This window comes from Schistocerca nitens, chromosome 11 (assembly GCF_023898315.1).
Source record: "Schistocerca nitens isolate TAMUIC-IGC-003100 chromosome 11, iqSchNite1.1, whole genome shotgun sequence".
Classification (NCBI taxonomy): Eukaryota; Metazoa; Arthropoda; class Insecta; order Orthoptera; family Acrididae; genus Schistocerca; species Schistocerca nitens.
In genome coordinates this window covers 134,633,412-134,653,861 of record NC_064624.1, presented here as the reverse complement: position 1 = coordinate 134,653,861, position 20,450 = coordinate 134,633,412, and the positions used below count along the sequence as shown (strand labels likewise).

At 46.2% G+C, this 20,450-nt stretch overlaps 1 protein-coding gene across 1 annotated transcript in view; it reads right to left on the bottom strand.

Annotated features, from left to right (window-relative positions):
- LOC126213155 (poly [ADP-ribose] polymerase tankyrase-1-like) overlaps positions 1 to 7,730 on the bottom strand; it is a 31,161-nt gene extending 23,431 nt beyond the window's left edge. Inside the window, exon 1 of the mRNA XM_049940778.1 lies at positions 7,680 to 7,730. The gene's annotated coding sequence lies outside the window, so the exon portion shown is untranslated. The remainder of the gene's footprint in view (positions 1 to 7,679) is intronic.
- Between the last annotated feature and the right edge of the window lie 12,720 nt (positions 7,731 to 20,450).

Below are 20,450 nucleotides of genomic sequence, written 5' to 3'. Positions count from 1 at the left end.
AACCTGCGAAAGCAGTAGCACGGTTCCAGACTGAAACGTCTAGAACTGCTCGGCCACGAATAACAAGGTAGATAAAGAAGTATTGCATAATAACCATACAGCAAAATACTGTTTCTGTGCTATCACGCGCCAAAATCTCACGCCGATATCTGAAACCGTTTATGATACACGAGGAATGTTGTAGATATTTCACTTTAGCTTCATTGCTGGCGCAGTGCGGTCGTAAACCAATTTTCTCGACACGGGTGAGAGATTCAGACTTCCACCCAAGTCTAAAGAAAAATTCAATATCTTAGCTAAGTTTTAGCAACATATTATGTAATATGCACCAAACGCAAAATCATAGCGACCTCTGTTTATCGTTGCCAACTTTTGAAATCCGAGCAGTGTCATACTAGCACGCAAATATCACAATAACTATGATCGTCAACGAAACGATGGGCACATCGTAATGAACCTGACGTACAAAGATACAAGTGAAGCAAAAATGAATTTTTTTTACTGAATAGTTTCCGTAAAATCGTTCAAGAAAGATTGCAGGGCACGCGCGTCGATTCTGTCATCGCCGACAGAACAAATGAATGAACTCCCCCAACGTTTTGGACAAAAGCTGGACACTTGGGATCGGCCACGCCAACTATAGACTTGACTGTCAAGGCGAAGGCCTCAGGCGCGGCCAACCGACTCGGCTCAAATTAGGCAGGTCGCTTGTGTACAATCCAAAACCAAGGACTCTAAGATACCCTACTGGCCATTAAAATTGCCAAACCAAGAAGAAATGCAGATGATAAATAGGTATTCATTGGACAAATACATTACACTAGAACTGACATGTGATTACATTTTCACGCAATTTGGGTGCATAGAACCTGAGCAGTCAGTACCCAGAACAACCACCTCTGGCCGTAATAACGGCCTTGATACGTCTGGGCATTGAGTCAAACAGAGCTTCGACGGTGTGTAGAAGTACAGCTGCCCATGCAGCTTCAACACGATACCACAGTTCATCAAGAGTAGTGACTGTCGAATTGTGACAAGCCAGTTGCTCGGCCAACATTGACCAGACGTTTTCAATTCGTGAGAGATTTGGAGAATGCGCTGGCCGGGGCAGCAGCCGAGTCGGCCGAAGTGGCCGAGCGGTTCTAGGCGCTACAGTCTGGAACCGCGCGACCGCTACGGTCGCAGGTTCGAATCCTGCCTCGGGCATGGATGTGTGTGATCTCCTTAAGTTAGTTAGGTTTAAGTGGTTCTAAGTTGTAGGGGACTGATGACCACAGCAGTTAAGTCCCATAGTGCTCAGAGCCATTTGAGCCATTTGCAGAAGTCGGTCATTTTCTGTATCCAGAAAGGCCCGCAAAGGACCTGCAACATGCGGTCGTGCATTATCTTGCTGAAATGTAGGGTTTCGCAGTGATCGAATGAAGGGTAGAGCCACGGGTCGTAACACATCTGAAACGTAACGTCCACTGTTCAAAGTGGAGTCAATGCGAACAAGAGTTGACCGAGAAGAGTAAAGAATGGCACCCCATGCCATCACGCCAGGTGATACGCCAGTATGGCGATGACGAATACATGCTTCCAATGTGCGTTCATTGCGATGTCGCCAAACACGGATGCGACGACCATCGTTAACAGAACCTGGATTCTTCCGAAAAAATTACGTTTTGCCATTCGTGCACCCAGGTTCGTCGATGAGTACACCGTCACAGACACTCCTGTCTGTGATGCAGCGTCAAGGGTAACCGCAGCCACGGTCTCCGAGCTGATAGTCCGTGCTGCTGCAAACGCCGTCGAACTGTTCGTGCAGATGGTTGTTGTCTTGCAAACGTCCCCACCTGTTCACTCAGTGATCGAGACGTGGCTGCACGATCCGTTACAGCTGTGTGGATAAGATGTCTGTCATCTCGACTGCTAGCGACACAAGGCCTTTGGGATCCAGCACGGCGTTCTGTATTACCCTCCTGAATCCACCGATTACATATTCTGCTAACAGTCATTGGATCTCGACCAACGCGACCAGCAATATCGCGATATGATAAACCGCAATCGCGATAGGTTACAATCCGACCTTTAGCAAAGTCGGAAACGTGATGGTACGCATTTCTCCTCCTTACACGAGGCATCACAACAACGTTTCACCAGGCAACGCCGGTCAGCTGCTGATTGTGTATGAGAAATCGATTGGAAACTTTCCTCATGTGAGCACGTTGTAGGTGTCGCCACCGGCGCCAACCTTGTGTGAAAGCTCTGAAAAGCTTATCATTTGCATATCACAGCATCTCCTTCCTGTCGGTTAAATTTCGCGTCTGTAGCACGTCATGTTCGTGGTATAGCAATTTTGGCTCAACGCCCTCAAGTTTTTGAGAAAACCACCCCTAAACGTTACGTCCAGCAACTGACCTAAAATTGGCGGGATAGGAAGACAATTGTAACTAGAGTATTTTTCATCATGAGGTGTAGGGACCACAAATGCATACTTTCCCAGAAATCGAAGAAAGAAACTTTTACAGCTCCCGCTTGTGCACCCGCATGGTAAACGCTCTTGGCCGAGAGCAGCAACGCAAATAGTCCGGCTCCGTTGTTGGACGGCGGAAGGGATCTGGTATTTTGTTCCTAAAATTTTTGCTTTTTTTTTACGCATTTCGCCCTCTTACGTCGAATCCCGCCCTCGCCTCTACCCGGACGCTGTTTATTACCCGAGGACGAAACACAACGCCGTCACGTGGATCAGAGGTCACGTGATTCATTGTTTATTTGGACGTGGTGTCACAGAACTCGTGGGTTTTTGGAACTATTTAAACGATCGTCATTGTGCTATTGTGAAGAACCCTAAGTGCGGTCAATACTTTTCGAACTTCTTGCGGAGCATCGTCCACGATCCGCGCCGTAGTTCGATTATTTATCTCAGGAGATAAAATCATTCAAATGGCTCTGAGCACTATGGGACTTAACTTCTGAGGTCATCAGTCCCCTAGAACTTAGAACTACTTAAACCTAACTAATCTAAGGACATCACACACATCCATGCCCGAGGCAGGATTCGAACCTGCAACCGTAGCGGTTGCGCGGTTCCAGACTGAAGCGCCTAGAACCGCTCGGCCACAACGGCCGGTCGCAGGAGATTAATTTGATACGTACGCACAAGGATATGAACAGATAAGAAGCTACACGACATTACAAGAAAACATGCCACGAAAAAGCGGCAGCAGCGTCCATGGAGTATCGACGCTGTATGTGCGTGTTACAGAAGTGTAGCTTTGTGTTTATTTTTCTTTCAAAGACAAGGTGGATTTATTTTTTGTCAATATAAGTGAATATTCTCCTATGGCCATTTACCCCTTCCATATGTTCCTGTATGGCGATGGAGACATAGTGGCCAGGCCTTGTACCTGCCCACATCGCAACGCAACAGCCAAAGTAAATGGCTGGGAAGCGGAGAAGCTGGGCTCGAATCTCGAGGAAACCTAGCGGATGTTATTCTTCTCGCTTGTATCTTTCCATATCTCAATTGCTATTTTAGGTTGTACACAAGCGACCTGCCAGATCTGAGCCGAATCGGTTGACCGTGTCTGAGGCCTTCCCCTTGTGAGCCTGAACTTGGGAGAGGAATTACCAGGAAACAGTGCAAAGCAGCGCCCGCCCATTACCCGGAGAAACTGGGAGACTAAAGCCGTCGGCACACGGACCGTGCATCAGAACGTTGAGCGTTAAGCGTGCCGAGTTTCCGACGTCATAGCGTGGAATAGCACGTTCGGGAGTCTTTCCGAACGTGCAGAGCAATATCTAACAAGGGAACCTCCCCATCGCAACCCCCTCAGATTTAGTTATAAGTTGGCACAGTGGATAGGCCTTGAAAAACTGAACACAGATCAATCGCGAAAACAGGAAGAAGTTGTGTGGAACTATGAAAAAAATAAGCAAAATATACAAACTGAGAAGTCCATACGCAAGATAGGCAACATCAAGGGTACTGTGAGCTCAGGAGCGCCGTGGTCCCGTGGTTAGCGCGAGCAGCTGTGGAACGAGAGGATTTTGGTTCAAGTTTTCCCTCGAGTGAAAAGTTTAATTTTTTATTTTCAGACAATTATTATTTGTCCGTCCGTCCGTGACAAACTCTTATGTTTTCATCCCTTTTTTGGGAGTGATGATCACATCCACAAGAAAACCTAAATCGGGCAAGGTAGAAGAATCTTTTTACCCATTCACTGAGTGTACAAGTTAGGTGGGTCGACAACATATTCCTGTCACGTGACGCACATGCCGTCATCAGTGTCGTATAGAATATATCAGTCGTGTTTTCCTGTGGAGGAATAGGTTGACCTATGACCTTGCGATCAAATGTTTTCGGTTCCCATTGGAGAGGCACGTCCTTTCGTCTATTAATCGCACGGTTTTGCGGTGCAGTCGCAAAACACAGACACTAAACTTATTACAGTGAACAGAGATGTCAATGAACGAACGGACAGATCATAACTTTGCGAAAATAAACAAAGTAAACTTTTCACTCGAGGGGAGACTTGAACAAAGGACCTCTCGTTTCTCAACTCCTCACGCTAACCACGGGACCACGGCGCTTCGCAACTCTCACTGCCCTTGATGTTGTCTCTCTTGCACATGGACTTATTTTTTTCATAGTTCCACACAACTTCTTCCTGTTTTCTCGATTGATCTGTGTTCAGTTTCTCAAGGCCTATCCACTGTGCCAAGTTATAATCTGAGGGGGTGCGATGGGGAGGTTCCCTTGCAAGATGTCAGATATTCTGAGCGTGCGTCTGAGCGTTGACCAATGAGACGGCACAACGCCACCTACGTCACAGGCGCGGCGTCTCTCTTCAGTACAGAGTTGTGAGGCGCCATATTGGCATTCATTTCAAGCCTATATGTATATATGCCGTTCATGAGCACCAGCAAATTGAAAATCACTGGAAAACCCGTTGTTAACTGTGTGATTCGTTCCTATAAAATAATGAGAAACATCATATTCGTGGGAAAAGAATTATTGTAACTTGCGTATTATGAGAGTAGGCTATTTGAAGGCAGCGACACACTGAAGATCCACCCAAAACGTATTGTTTTTGGTGCAATTTGTTATAATTAAATTTCAATTACTAACATATCTAAGGTTTTCAGCAAGACGTATCATAACATGTTGTTGTGATGTTGGTTTAGCATAATGAGTGGAGTCACTGAGCTCTGAAGAGTTTTATGGTGGGGCAGTGGTTCGCGTCTTGAGCCTGCCAACTTTTTTTTTCCATTCGCGTTTTTATTAGGTTCTGATACTTTATTATTAGTTTAATATAAGCATATACAATAATATTTGATGTTATATAAATGTAAGTTCACCTTTTTTTGAGGGGTGACTTTGTTCGATTGGCTTAATCTACAGGACAGCTTGCGCTACTTGTATACAGCTATTTTGCTCCTTTTTCTTTTAAGCTTCCTAATTCACATGTTGCAAAGATTCTGCCACTGGGTAGGAACAGTGATCAAGTAAGACTGACATTGGGATTTTACTAAAATGTGGGAATGATGAAATGTTTATCTTACTTGGAGAAGTGTTCCAAATTTGTATCGCACTGTTTGTAATGGAACTTTTATAATCCTGTGTCCTTATTGACTGGACATGGTACTTTCCTTCTCGTGGACGATGGAGGAAATGTGCGTTTTAATAGAGCTAACGTGGGAATTTTACTCGCGCCCGTTGAGTAAACAGTGTGATTTACGAACTAGGAACATCCCTCAACTGCCGCTGGAGTGCGTTGCGATTGCGTATAGCCAACACCGACTCAAAGGAAGGCCTCGGCGCTTGTTCGTGACGTCACGTCAGCTAGGCCGAGGCCCACGAGAAAGACAGGCCGCGGCGCCTACGTCACGAAGGTAGTCCTGCGCTCGCTAGCTCACTCAAATGAGCAGACAAACTACGTTTCTACGCCTGTTAATTCGTAACTAGGCGTGTCCATACAAACGAAAACTGAATCTTCTACTGGCATCCGCTATTATGGAATCTCACTGTTATTAGTCCTATACGATGGGTAGTCCATGGGCCTACTTATAATTTGTTACGGCTGTACTGACGCAAAAAAAAAAAAATATCATGCTAAAATGATTATCAGTTGCATAAGGCACCACTTCCAGCATGTAATGAGTACTGTTAAGCAGAAGAGACTAAATGCTATAAAATCATTATACCATTCATACCGAGTATTGATCTTAAATTAAATTTTGTTGTAGTGCTGTTGATCAGTAAGACTTCATAATAGCAGATTTCAGTGGAAGAAGCAATTCTCGTTAGTACTTACACGCCCAGCTGCGAGTTAACAGGTTTAGAAACGCATATTGTCTGCTGAGCTGAGCGAGCGAGCGAGTTCAGGACTACCTTCGTGACGTACGCGCCGCGGCCTGTCTTTCTCGTGGGCCTCGAGCTAGGCACGGCGAACGCCAGGTCTGTTGCAGGCATACTCATAATGGTGGTGTCTCCCTCTCTGACACAGGAAAATGTGAAACTATTGCCAGTAGTTGACCAACACACATTGTTCTGAGAGATTTCTGCAATCAATTAATTGTGCAATTCATTACATTTCTTAACAAATAGTGCCCTCCTGAACTTAAATTTCCACCTGTTTTAAGAATTGACATACAAAAACAACTTCATGGTCCAGCAACAACAGAATTCGTGCTTCTTTTCCTTATTTGTAAATCTGAGGAAGTTACGTTTGTACTGGGTTGCTTTTACGAGAAACTGTGAACATATTGGTGCTCTTCTTTAGGTATCTTGGTTGACTGTCGGGTGAGGAGTACTGAATGTTAATGAAATATCTCGCGATTGTACACGTTGGGGGAGGAGGTGGGGGACAGAAGAAGAGGCAAAAGAGAGATACTTGTTTTATCAAATAAAATTTTTCTATCTTATAAAGTTTCTCCTTTCAGTTGCAAGAGGGGAATATTTATCTTTTCTAACGTGCATGTTAAAAAAAGTTTAAAATCAGCAGTATTTTCGATGTATGAAGCTATTTTGTTTCCTGTTTAAAATTCATTTCGTTGAAAATGTCTGTAGTCTAATGACTGGCAACACTTGGACATTTACACATGTAAATTAGTTAACATTTGCAGTGACGATGTCAAACAAAAATAAATAAATAAATATAAGAAACGAGTTAATTGTAAGGGGGTTGGGGTAAGTTTCGGTAGCAAAATGGATCAAGTAAATATAGTTACTTGAACGTAAAACTTCCGAAGCTTGCAATGGGGCAAAGCGTCTTCTCATATTGATCTACGTTTGTTTCGACAGGATTCAGTAATACAGAATCTTCATTTGTAGCTTTACGATAGTAAGAAAGTCTTTCATCTAAATAAAAGTGCAGAATCCAAAACAATACCAAACAGTTTGTCCAAAAACAAGAGATTTATAGTGATAAGCACGCCCAGGCGTTTCTGCTTGCAACAGACCTGGCGTTCGCCGTGCCTAGCTGACGTGACGTCACCAACAAGCGCCGAGGCCTTCCTTTGAGTCGGTGTTGGTATACCACGTTGGTGCCCACGTACCGCATGCACAAGTCGCATCGTTCCTGAGCGTTGAGCAGCACGTTGAACGTAGCACACTCGACGTTTACGTTCGACAGCACGGTCCTTGTGGCGACAGCTTAAGCAGAGGAAGCAGACCTTGCAGCGCCCCTACTCACCTTGCAGTCGTGGCGGAGTTCCGTCAGGTGGTGAGTTGAGTCGCGGGCGGCTCACACGGCGTACAGACAGCCACGGCGCGGCTCCCCGCCCCTCTTATAAACACCTGCAGGCGGTCGCTGCGGCCGCGTGACGTCACCTCGCGTGATCGGGAGCAGGTGGCGCCTGTCAGCTTATCGCCCTCGTCACCACGAATCTTTTTCCGTCAAGTGTGCGAGCCGGAGCTCTCGAGTAAGCCACTCGAGTAGGCTTGTGTAATCTTCTTATCCACTCCCACGTGGACATTGAAGAGGAGGTGGAGAAATCGAAGGAATGGCCTACCTCAGGGAAGCGTTCTCGCCCCAGCTCTGTATAATATATATACAAATGACCAACCAGTGCCAAACATCACGCGCCACTCCCAACACCTTCTCCAATCCCATCTTGACCGGTTCACCGCTTGGTGTAATCTGTGGTTGCTTAAGTACAATCCTCCCAAAACCCAGGCGATCATTGTAGGCAAAACCACCCCTTCCTTCCGCCTCCTCGACTTCTATGTCACCATCTATGGCCGTCCTATCGCCCTCACCCCCACCCTCATGTACCTTAGTGTCACGCTTGACCGTTGCGTCTCCTGGATCCCCCATCTCCGGACAATCCAAGCTGAGGCACACTCCCTTAAATCCCTCATCCGCCCTATCCTCTGTTACGCCCATCTGGCCTGGATCTCCGCCCCTCCTACCTTTTATAAATCCCTTCAAATCCTCGAACGCCATGCTCTTCGCCTCGCCTATCGCATCCGTCTCCCCTCCCCCACATGGATCCTGTACGACCTTATTCCGTTCCCCCACCTCCTCCTTTTCCTCGAACGGATACAGATCCTCTACACCTCCCGTAAACCCGATCCCCCTCACCCGCTCGTCTCTCACATCCTCTCCCACCCCTGCCCACTGCCACGCCTGTATTTCCAAGTCCCACCTGCTCTCCATCTCTCCTTACCCCCTCCATGATGATGCCCTCATCCCTCCATCTACCCCTCCTACCAACTTTGATACTCCCCTCCCACTTCCTGTGTTTGTTCCTATGGGCACCCTGTCTCCCTTCTCTCCCCCTTCCCTCCCTCCACCCTTTCTCCCCCCTCCTCCCCCGGGCTTCCCCTACCCCCATACCTTCATTTCTCCCACCATCTCCTCTGCCATTGGCATCTCTGCTCTCCCCTCTCCCTCCCCCACCACCTTCTTCCCCTCCTGGCAGGTCCCTAGACTCGCACACGTTCAGTGGACATTCGCGCGCCAGAGATCATCGTGTGTGTGCCGTCGTGTTTGTGATTTAGTGTTTTCCGACGCCACGCTCCTTCGTTCACTTGTCTCGTCTAAATCATCATTGTTTGTGCACAGTGCCGACAGTTTTCCTTGTTTATTCGTCGAGTGTGAATGGCTTCATGTTTTTAATTATTGTATCTACAGTTTTTTAACCACCAGACTGTTACTTTTCTATCTTCATTTTCTCTTTTATTGTACTGCTTGTGGCTGAAGAGCGGAGTACAATTTTCCGCTGCCAGCCCACCTTGTATGAGGTGCAAAATAACAATAAAGAAAAAAAAACATCACTCGCCAATTTATGTATACCGATGACACTGCAGTTGCAGCCCAAGGTAACAATTTTATGGATGTAGAGGAAAAATTAACCAGTACCTTGGAAGCTGTCTCCCAGTATTATGAGGCAAACCACCTAAGGCCGAACCATTCCAAGACGCAGGTCTGTGCATTCCATTTAAAGAACAGGGAGGCAAATCGTGAATTAAATGTAATATGGAGACGTGAACTTCTCGAGCATTGTAAAACGCCCGAATATCTTGGTCTCACGTTGGAACGCACACTGACCTATAAACATCATTGTAATGCCACAAGGGAAAAAGTCTCAACTAGAAACAACATCATCAGGAGACTAACCAGCGGATCCCGAGGTGCAAACCCAAAAGTCCTGTGTGTCAGCCGCGGAATACGTCGCTCCAGTATGGTCTGCAACAACACACATGAGGAAAGTTGATGTCGCAGTGAATGAAATAGCACGGATTGTTACCGGATGCTTGAGGCCGACACCAGTGCACAAGATGTACTTAATCATGGGGATCGCACCGCCCAACATACGATGTGACATCACTGCCGAAGCCGAAAAACCCAAACAAGAAAAGGACATGCGTCACCCTTTATATGGACACCAGCCTGTTGACCGACGGCTTTGTTCGAGGAAGAGTTTCCAGTCACGTACCCGAGCCCTGGAAGGGTCGGCTGCAGAGAATCGTTTGAAAAGGTGGGAAACCGACCTGAGAAACCCCCATAAAGATGTAAAAGAAGAACTGGCGCCTGGTGGAGACCTACCATACACTGTCTGGAGAACCCTAGACCGTATGAGGGTAGAAGCGCCAAAGTGCAAGACAAACCTGCAGCAATGGGGTTTCCTAAAAGAGAATGAGAACACTCTCTGTCTGTGTGGTACTGCCCAGGATCCTCAACACCTGCTTATCTGTCCATATTTAGACCAGCCCTGCACAATGAATGACTTACGGGAGGCAAATGACAAGGCCATATTGGCTGCTGATTTTTGGAAGTTTGAAGTCTAGTTCCGGACACGGAAAGTAAGTAAGTACGCGGACATCAGATTTCCAGGAATGCCAAATGTCAGAATATATTCTAATAATTTTTTCATTATGTAGGGCCACAGTCATAATATATTTGTTTAAAGTCAGTACCGCCATTAGACTGTTTTTTTTATTTGCAACGTTACATTTACACGATCATGATTTCGGCTTTAAAGTGCCATTATCAAGTGTTTTAACGTTATACAGTGCCTAAGACAGCAGGTCAGCAACTGGAATCAGTTAATTCCATAAATTATCTGGGAGTAGGCATTAGGAGTGATTTAAAATGGGATGACCATATAAAATTAATAAAAAAATGGTTCAAATGGCTATGAGCACTATGGGACTTAACGTCTGAGGTCATCAGTCCCCTAGAACTTAGAACTACTTAAATCTAACCAACCTAAGGACATCACACACATCCATGCCCGAGGCAGGATTCGAACCTGCGACTGTAGCGGTCACGTGGTTCCAGACTGTAGCGCCTAGAACCGCTCGGCCACTTCGGCCGGCCTAAAATTAATCGTCGGTAAAGCAGATGCCAGACTGAGATTCATTGGAAGAATATGAAGGAAATGCAATACGAAAACAAAGGAAGTAGGTTACAGTACACTTGTTCGCCTACTGCTTGAATACTGCTCACCGGTGTGGGATCCTTACCAGATAGGGTTGATAGAAGAGATGGAGAAGATCCAACGGAGAGCAGCGCACTTCGTTACGGGATCATTTAGTAACCGCGAAAGCGTTACGGAGATGATAGATAAACTCCAGCGGAAGACTCTGCAAGACAGATGCTCAGTAGCTCGGTACGGGCTTTTGTTGAAGTTTAGAGAACATCCTTTCATCGAGGAGTCAAGCAGTATATCGCTGCCTGCTACGTATATCTCGCGAAGAGACCTTGAGGATAAAATCAGAGAGATTAGAGCCCACACAGAGCCATACCGACAATCTTTCTTTCCACGAAGAATACGAGACTGGAATAGAAGGGAGGACCGATAGAGGTACTCAAGGTACCCTCCGCCACACACCGTCTGGTGGCTTGCGGAGTATGGATGTAGATGTAGATGTAGATACAATCATACTTAAAATACGACCCTTAGACAATGTGTCTAATAGTGTATTTTAAGTACGACAGTATGCCATCTTAGGCACTGTATAACATTAAAACACTTGATAATGGCACTTTAAAGCCGAAATCATGATCGTGTAAATGTAACACTGCAAATAAAAAACAGTCTAATAGCGGTACTGATTTTAAAGGGAAAAAAAAGAGAATATATTCTGCTTCTCTTTTTTCTTTAAGGAGGGTAGGACGTCAAACGGGCCGACTTGGAGCAGGAGAGGCACCACAGGACATTTTAATGTCCACTGCCTATACTTTTACAAAAAATTCGTAAAACTTCGTCAGAATGACCAGGAAGGATTCAGGATTCACACTCATAGCAGTGGAAGGTGAAAAACATAACAAAATAACTTTTTTTTACATGGCAAATTTCATCGTTTTTTCACTTGCTATTGGCTGGATTTGTTGCTATAGGTACACTTTTCTTCATAAGTAAGAGAGATTCTCCGATGGATTTTGCACAGCATGCAAACCATACTTACAGAAGTATGAAACTCTAGAATTTTCCAAATCTATTAAAAACTGTGCTAAAAATTGAGATAATTAACAATAAAATCTGAGTTTTTTGTAAACATGTAGTTTATGAAGTAATATCTCATTTGTTTTTTCATAAATTAAATAAATTCTAGAGTTTCTTACACCGTTAAGTATGGTTTGTATGCTGTGCAAAATTCATCGAAGAATCTCTCTTACTTATGAAGGAAAGTGTGCCTGTAGCAACAAATGCAGCCAATAGTAAATGAAAAAATGATGAAATTTCACATTTAAAAAAAAATTGGTATGTTTTTGAACAGTTGCTGCTATGAGTGTGAATACTGAATTATTCATTGTCGTGCTGACAAAGTTTATGAATTTACCATATTGAGATTTTCACTCTGCAGCGGAGTGTGGGCTGATATGAAACTTCCTGACAGATTAAAGTCGGCTGAAGTGGCCGTGCGGTTAAAGGCGCTGCAGTCTGGAACCGCAAGACCGCTACGGTCGCAGGTTCGAATCCTGCCTCGGGCATGGATGTTTGTGATGTCCTTAGGTTAGTTAGGTTTAACTAGTTCTAAGTTCTAGGGGACTAATGACCTCAGCAGTTGAGTCCCATAGTGCTCAGAGCCATTTGAACCATTTTGACAGATTAAAACTGTGTGCTGGACTGAGACTCGAACTGGGGACCTTTGCCTTTCGCAGGCAAGTGCTACCCAAGCACGACTCACGCCCCGTCGTCACAGCTCACATCTCATTCTGGAAACATTCCCCAGGCTGTGGCTAAGCCATGTCTCCGCAATATCCTTTCTTTCAGGAGTGCTAGTTCTGCAAGGTTCACAGGAGAGCTCCTGTAAAGTTTGGAAGGTAGGAGACGAGGTACTGGCAGAAGTAAAGCTGTGAGGACGGGGCGTGAGTCGTGGTTGGGTAGCTCAGTTGGTAGAGCACTTGCCCGCGAAAGGCAAAAGTCCCGAGTTCGAGTCGGTCCGGCACACAGTTTTAATCTGCCAGGAAGTTTTATGAATTTATTTGTAAAAGCATTGTAAAAGCATTTGTAAAAGCGTGTCCCGTGGTGCCTCTCCTGCTCCAAGTTGGCCCGTTTGACGTCCTTCCCCCTCCCCCCTTAAGCAAACACTCTTCTGACTATACTCTGTTCATCATAAGAATAAATCTGATGTAAACATTACGCTGTGTATTCTTCCGCGTTTGCTCGAATCTCACATCATTTCGTTTCACGTGGAGTGGAAGCCGAATTGTGACCAGTACAGTCAAGTACGATCGTAAGGATACGTTTTATACTGTGTTACACGCACACAGTTGTTGTTGTTGTTGTTGTGGTCTTATAATGTGCGCAACAGCTTTACTGGCGCATTAACCTTGGACAGCACTGACCAATCAGCGGAAATGGCGGATACATACGGGCGGCGCGCGCTTCACCACCACCGCTCCCCCTCCCCACCCTCGCCCCCCCCCCCCCCCCCATACTTGCTGGGCCGACAGCACTGCTATCCGCGCCACTCGGCCCGCACGCTGTCCATTCGCTTCTTTCGTCAGTCGACTCGAATGAAACGAGTTATCGAGTAGTTGTACTTTCCTATGTAGCATGCGGGTCCGCGTCATCGTATTTTACACGTTTCTGTCTGGCACATAGACAGCTAGCACAGACCTACGAGAGAAAAGTTGCGGCCATTCTAGTGATCTCGATACGTTTTTCTGTCTAGTATTTGTTCGCGAAAAGTCGCAAATATTCTTCTGTTTTCTTGTACAGAGAACCTCCGATACGTAGCGTTATAAATACGGACTATTCGCCGAATAGGAAGCTAGTTCACACTCAGCAGCAGAAATATTAAGACTGACGAATGAATACGTGACACGTCCTAGTTGCAGCAAGTGCAAATGTGAAGATTAGTCAAGAGTGAGAGTGATCAGATGATTGTCAAGTATTAATAAAAGTAATTCATAGTAATTTCATAGTAAAAATACTGTATTGTTACGAGACTCGAAACAATATTTTCACTAAGGACGTAACAATAGTTTCCCATACCCAACTCGTAATTCACTTTTGATGCGTATATCTCCGGTAATAGTTACTTTCGAGAAGATTCCTAAAAACGCTTTGTAAGTACACTACTGGCCATTAAAATTGCTACACCACGAGGATGACGTGCTACAGACGCAAAATTTAACCGACAGGAAGAAGATGCTCTGATATGCAAATGATTAGCTTTTCAGAGCATTCACACAAGGTTGGCGCCAGTGGCGACACCTACAACGTGCTGACATGAGGAAAGTTTCCAACCGATTTCTCATACACAAACAGCAGTTGACCGGCGTTGCCTGGTGAAACGTTGTTGTGATGCCTCGTGTGAGGAGCAGAATTCGTACCATCACGTTTCCGACTTTGATAAAGGTCGGATTGTAGCCTATCGCGATTGCGGTTTATCGTATCGCGACAATGCTGCTCGCGTTGGTCGAGATCCAATGACTGTTAGCAGAATATGGAACCGGCGGGTTCAGGAGGGTAATACGGAACGCCGTGCTGGATCGCAACGGCCTCGTATCACTAGCAGTCGAGATGACAGGCATCTTATCCGCACGGCTGTAACGGATCGTGCAGCCACGTCTCGATCCCTGAGTCAACAGATGGGGACGTTTGCTAGACAACAACCATCTGCACGAACAGTTCGACGAAGTTTGCAGCAGCATGGACTATCAGCTTGGAAACCGTGGCTGCGGTTACCCTTGACGCTGCATCACAGACAGGAGCGCCTGCGATGGTGTACTCGACGACGAATCTGGGTGCACGAATGGCAAAACGTCATTTTTTTCGGATGAATCCAGGTTCTGTTTACAGCATCGTGATGGTCGCATTCGTGTTTGGCGACATCGCACATTGGAAGCGTGTATTCGTCATCGCCATACTGGCGTATCACCCGGCGTGGTGGTATGGGGTGCCATTGGTTACACGTCTCGGTCACCTCTTGTTCGCATTGACGGCACTTTGAACAGTAGACGTTACATTTCAGATGTGTAACGACCCGTGGCTCTACCCTTCATTCGATACCTGCGAAAACCTACATTTCAGCAGGATAATGCACAACCGCATGTTGCAGGTCCTGTACGGGCCTTTCTGGATACAAAAAATGTTCGACTGCTGCCCTGACCAGCACATTCTCCAGATCTCTCACCAATTGAAAACGTCTGGTCAATGGTGGCCAGCCGCCCGGGATTAGCCGAGCGGTCTTGGGCGCTGCAGTCTTGAACTGTGCGGCTGGTCCCGGCGGAGGTGCGAGTCCTCCCTCGGGCATGGGTGTGTGTGTTTGTCCTTAGGATAATTTAGGTTAAGTAGTGTGTAAGCTTAGGGACTGATGACCTTAGTCCCATAAGATTTCACACACATTTGAACATTTTTGAATGGTGGCCAAGCAACTGGCTCGTCACAATACGCCAATCATTACTCTTGATGAACTGTATTATCGTGTTGAAGCTGCATGGGCAGCTATTCCCCGTACACGCCATCCAAGCTCTGTTTGACTCAATGCCCAGGCCTATCAAGGCCGTTATTACGGCCAGAGGTGATGGTTTGGGCACTGATTTCTCAGGAAGTATGCATCCAAATTGCGTGAAAATGTAATCACATGTCAGTTCTAGTATAATTAATTTGTCCAATGAATACGCGTTTATAATCTGCATTTCTTCTTGGTGTAGCAATTTTAGTGGGCAGTAGTGTAGATTGTCTGAAATCTGCTCGGTAAGGAAGTCCAGATGTTGAAATCAGGTGTGAGATTACCACTAAACCCCCATAAGGGAATTTATTTTCATAATTTATTCAAATTTCAGTAGACTTTACGTTTGTGCCTTGGTCAGGCCACGCACCATGGGCCTTAAGCGCACGGTCATATTATTGCTCTGTGATTAACGGAGATTCACTCATTTAATCTATTTTAATCTGCTCTTTCATTTACAGTAATATTTTGGGGGATTTTTATTTATTTTCCATATTTTTGCTTTGTGAACTTGCTTTCGCGCCACGTGATCGGTTAGAGCGACCGCCACATTGATAAAGTGTACTTTCGGTCTCAAAATGTGTAGTAGATGATGAATAATCATACAGTTGTGGGCGAGTGTAAAATAGGGAAATAATAATCTTGTGTGTTGGTATGTTTCTGGTTTTCTGTTGGCTACCAAAACTTGGCCACGTATGTGAAATAGTATGTGCTCACCCCCCCCCCCCCCCCCTAAGTATTTGATTTGCTTGCAATGTTGTGTATTACGGAAAATACACGGTTTAAGCTCGTGCACCTAGGGAAAGCTCCAGTTTTAATGCCCATTGATTGGATAAAGAGTTGCAAAATACTCTTCCGCCCTGACCTACTTCACTTGTAGCGTCTTTGCTGAACTTGTTCTACGTGACCTATAGCAATTAAATACCATAAGCATGGGTTTAGGTGTAATTGTAAGTTTGCTTATTTTGCATTGAAGCCAGGTCTGCGCTCCCCTCTCCCATTCCATAATCATGTGGCGAAACTGAACCATGGTAACTAGACACACCAGTTGTGATAAGGCATATTGCAACAGAAACACGGCTAGATGTTGAAATGCCATTGGCACTGAATAAATATCAATTAATCTATACCCTTGACTGATTATTTCCTCCATCCATCATAAAGAATCCTGGGCCATGAAAACAAATAAAAGCTATATATTCCCTTTTAATCACTGCACAGGTGCTTTCTGTAGTGGTTATAAAAATATTGCGTTATCCGTTGCTTTCAAATTTTTACCGGTTGGTTAAAAACCTTTCGCTAGAAATTATTAATATCCGGCAATAACTAGCAGGAGCCAGTAATTTCGTGTACCACACGAATTTGTGAAACCATTTACTACAGAGCATAGCCTGCAGGAGCTGTGGGACATGACAAAGCGACGGTAATCTACCTACTAGGTCGAGTTTTACCACCACCAGTACTGCAAGGTTACGTTGCAAAATTATTGGCATCAGAGAATGTGATGTATCCATCAGGGAAACTGCTGTTCGTGCGGGACGAAGTATTTCGGCAGTGCAACGGGTGTGTGCAGGATGGTTCACGGATGGCCGTAGAGCACGAAATGGGTCAAGTCCCACCCCCAGACCACCCCCCGAGAACATCGAACCCTCATTCGAACGGCATTGGAGAGCAGATCTGTGTCCTCCTCGGCTGTGGCGCAACAGTGGAGCAGTGGAACACATCATACACTGAATGAGATTTTCACTCTGCAGCGGAGTGTGCGCTGATCTGAAACTTCCTGGCAGATTAAAACTGTGTGCCCGACCGAGACTCGAACTCGGGACCTTTGCCTTTCGCGAGCAAGTGCTCTACCATCTGAGCTACCGAAGCACGACTCACGCCCGGTCCTCACAGCTTTACTTCTGCCAGTATCTCGTTTCCTACCTTCCAAACTTTACAGTTCTGCAAGTTTCGCAGGAGAGTTTCTGTAAAGTTTGGAAGGTAGGAGACGAGATACTGGCAGAAGTAAAGCTGTGAGTACCGGGCGTGAGTCGTGCTTCGGTAGCTCAGATGGTAGAGCACTTGCCCGCGAAAGGCAAAGGTCCCGAGTTCGAGTCTCGGTCGGGCACACAGTTTTAATCTGCCAGGAAGTTTCATATCAGCGCACACTCCGCTGCAGAGTGAAAATCTCATTCTGGAAACATCCCCCAGGCTGTGGCTAAGCCATGTCTCAGCAGTATCCTTTCTTTCAGGAGTGCTAGTTCTGCAAGTTTCGCAGGAGAGCTTCTGTAAAGTTTGGAAGGTAGGAGACGAGATACTGGCAGAAGTAAAGATGTGTGGACCGGGCCTGAGTCGTGCTTCGGTAGCTCAGATGGTAGAGCACTTGCTCGCGAAAGGCAAAGGTCCCGAGTTCGAGTCTCGGTCGGGCACACAGTTTTAATCTGCCAGGAAGTTTCATATCAGCGCACACTCCGCTGCAGAGTGAAAATCTCATTCTGGAAACATCCCCCAGGCTGTGGCTAAGCCATGTCTCCGCAGTATCCTTTCTTTCAGGAGTGCTAGTTCTGCAAGTTTCGCAGGAGAGCTTCTGTAAAGTTTGGAAGGTAGGAGACGAGATACTGGCAGAAGTAAAGCTGTGTGGACCGGGCGTGAGTCGTGCTTCGGTAGCTCAGATGGTAGAGCACTTGCTCGCGAAAGGCAAAGGTCCCGAGTTCGAGTCTCGGTCGGGCACACAGTTTTAATCTGCCAGGAAGTTTCATATCAGCGCACACTCCGCTGCAGAGTGAAAATCTCATTCTGGAAACATCCCCCAGGCTGTGGCTAAGCCATGTCTCCGCAGTATCCTTTCTTTCAGGAGTGCTAGTTCTGCAAGTTTCGCAGGAGAGCTTCTGTAAAGTTTGGAAGGTAGGAGACGAGATACTGGCAGAAGTAAAGCTGTGTGGACCGGGCCTGAGTCGTGCTTCGGTAGCTCAGATGGTAGAGCACTTGCTCGCGAAAGGCAAAGGTCCCGAGTTCGAGTCTCGGTCGGGCACACAGTTTTAATCTGCCAGGAAGTTTCATATCAGCGCACACTCCGCTGCAGAGTGAAAATCTCATTCTGGAAACATCCCCCAGGCTGTGGCTAAGCCATGTCTCCGCAGTATCCTTTCTTTCAGGAGTGCTAGTTCTGCAAGTTTCGCAGGAGAGCTTCTGTAAAGTTTGGAAGGTAGGAGACGAGATACTGGCAGAAATAAAGCTGTGAGGATCGGGCGTGAGTCGTGCTTCGGTAGCTCAGATGGTAGAGCACTTGCCCGGGAAAGGCAAAGGTCCCGAGTTCGAGTCTCGGTCGGGCACACAGTTTTAATCGGCAGGAAGTTTCACATCGTACACTATCAGGGCTGACAGTCCTTCGCCGTTTATTATGGCATGGATGACGTGTGTGCTGTCCACTTGTCCGCCTACCTTTGACGAGTGTGCAGAAACATGCTAGACGACAATGGTGTATAGAAGGACGTCACTCAGGACAGGAATGGCATAAGATAGTGTTTTCCGACGAATCAAGATTCCGCTAAATGATTGCCGCTTTTTGGTTCGCCGCAGACAGGGGGAGCGATGTCACAGTAACAGCATTCGAAGAAGGCATACAGTGCCAAATATAGGGCCTTATGGTATGGGGAACTATTGGGTACATCCAGAAATCACATTTAGTGCTTCTTCAGGGCACTGTGACCAGTGTGACCTATGTGAACTACATCTTGCGACCCGTAGCCATACTCTTTGTACGCAACAGTCCAGACGCCATTTTTCAGCAAGACAATGTATGAACATATGTTGCTGCTCTCCTTCAGCAGAAATACGTAGTGTGGTATTCCATATCAGAGTATACATGTCAACTTCAGGTGTGTCTCACCACTCCTCTGCACCTCAGTATACCACTTCCTTCCACACTTATCTATCTGGATGATTCTCTTAAATTTTAGCCTACTCTTCATGGTTTTTTGATCAAAGAGTATGTATTATATATATATCAAAAAAAGTTTTGTATCACCTCGGTTCTGAGGATTCCGGAAGCTGTACAGAAAATTGGAATAGATATCAACATAAACAACATTTCCGCCTCTTTTATTGCTCATGAAAACCACACATTGCATGTTGTACCACCATACAGCGAGACCTTCACAGATGGTGATCCAGACTGCTGTACACACCGGTACATCTAATACCCAGTAGCACGTCCTCTTGCATTGATGCATGCCTGTGTTCGTCGTGGCATACTATCCACAAGTTCATCAAGGCACTGTTGGTCAAGATTGTCCCACTCCTCGGCGTAGATCCCTCAGAGTGGTTGGTGAGTCACATCGTCCATAAACGCTGTTTTCAACCTACCCCAGGCATGTTCAATAGGGTTCATGCTGACAACTCTAGTCGAGTGATGTCCTTATCCTGAAGGAAGTCATTCACAAGATGTGCACGATGGGATGCGAATTATCGTCCATGAAGAATGCCTCGCCAATATGCTGCCGAAATGGTTGCACTGTCAGTCGGAGGATGGCATTCACGTATCATACAGCCATTATGGCGCCTTCCATGACCACCAGCGGCATACGTCGGCCCCATATAATACCACCCCAAAACAGCAGGGAATCTCCACCTTGCCAAACTCGCTGGAAAGTGTGCCTGAGGCGTTCAGCCTGACCGGGTTGCCTCCTAACACGTCTCCAATGATTGCCTGGTTGAAGGCATGTGCGACACTCATCGGTGAAGAGAACGTGATGCCAATCCTGAGCGGTCCATTCGGCATGTTGTTGGACCCATCTGTGCCATGCTACACGGTGTAGTGGTTGCAAAGATGGAACTCGCTGTGGACGTCTGGAGTGACGTTGCACATCATAAAGCCTATTGGACACAGTTTGAATCGTGACACGACGTCCTGTGGCTGCACGAAAAGCATTATTCAACATGGTGGCGTTGCTGTCAGGGTTCCTCCGAGCCATAATCCGCAGGTAGCGGTCATCCACTGCAGTAGTAGCCCTTGGGCAGCCTGAGCGAGGCATGTCATCGACAGTTCCCGTCTCTCTGTATCTCATCC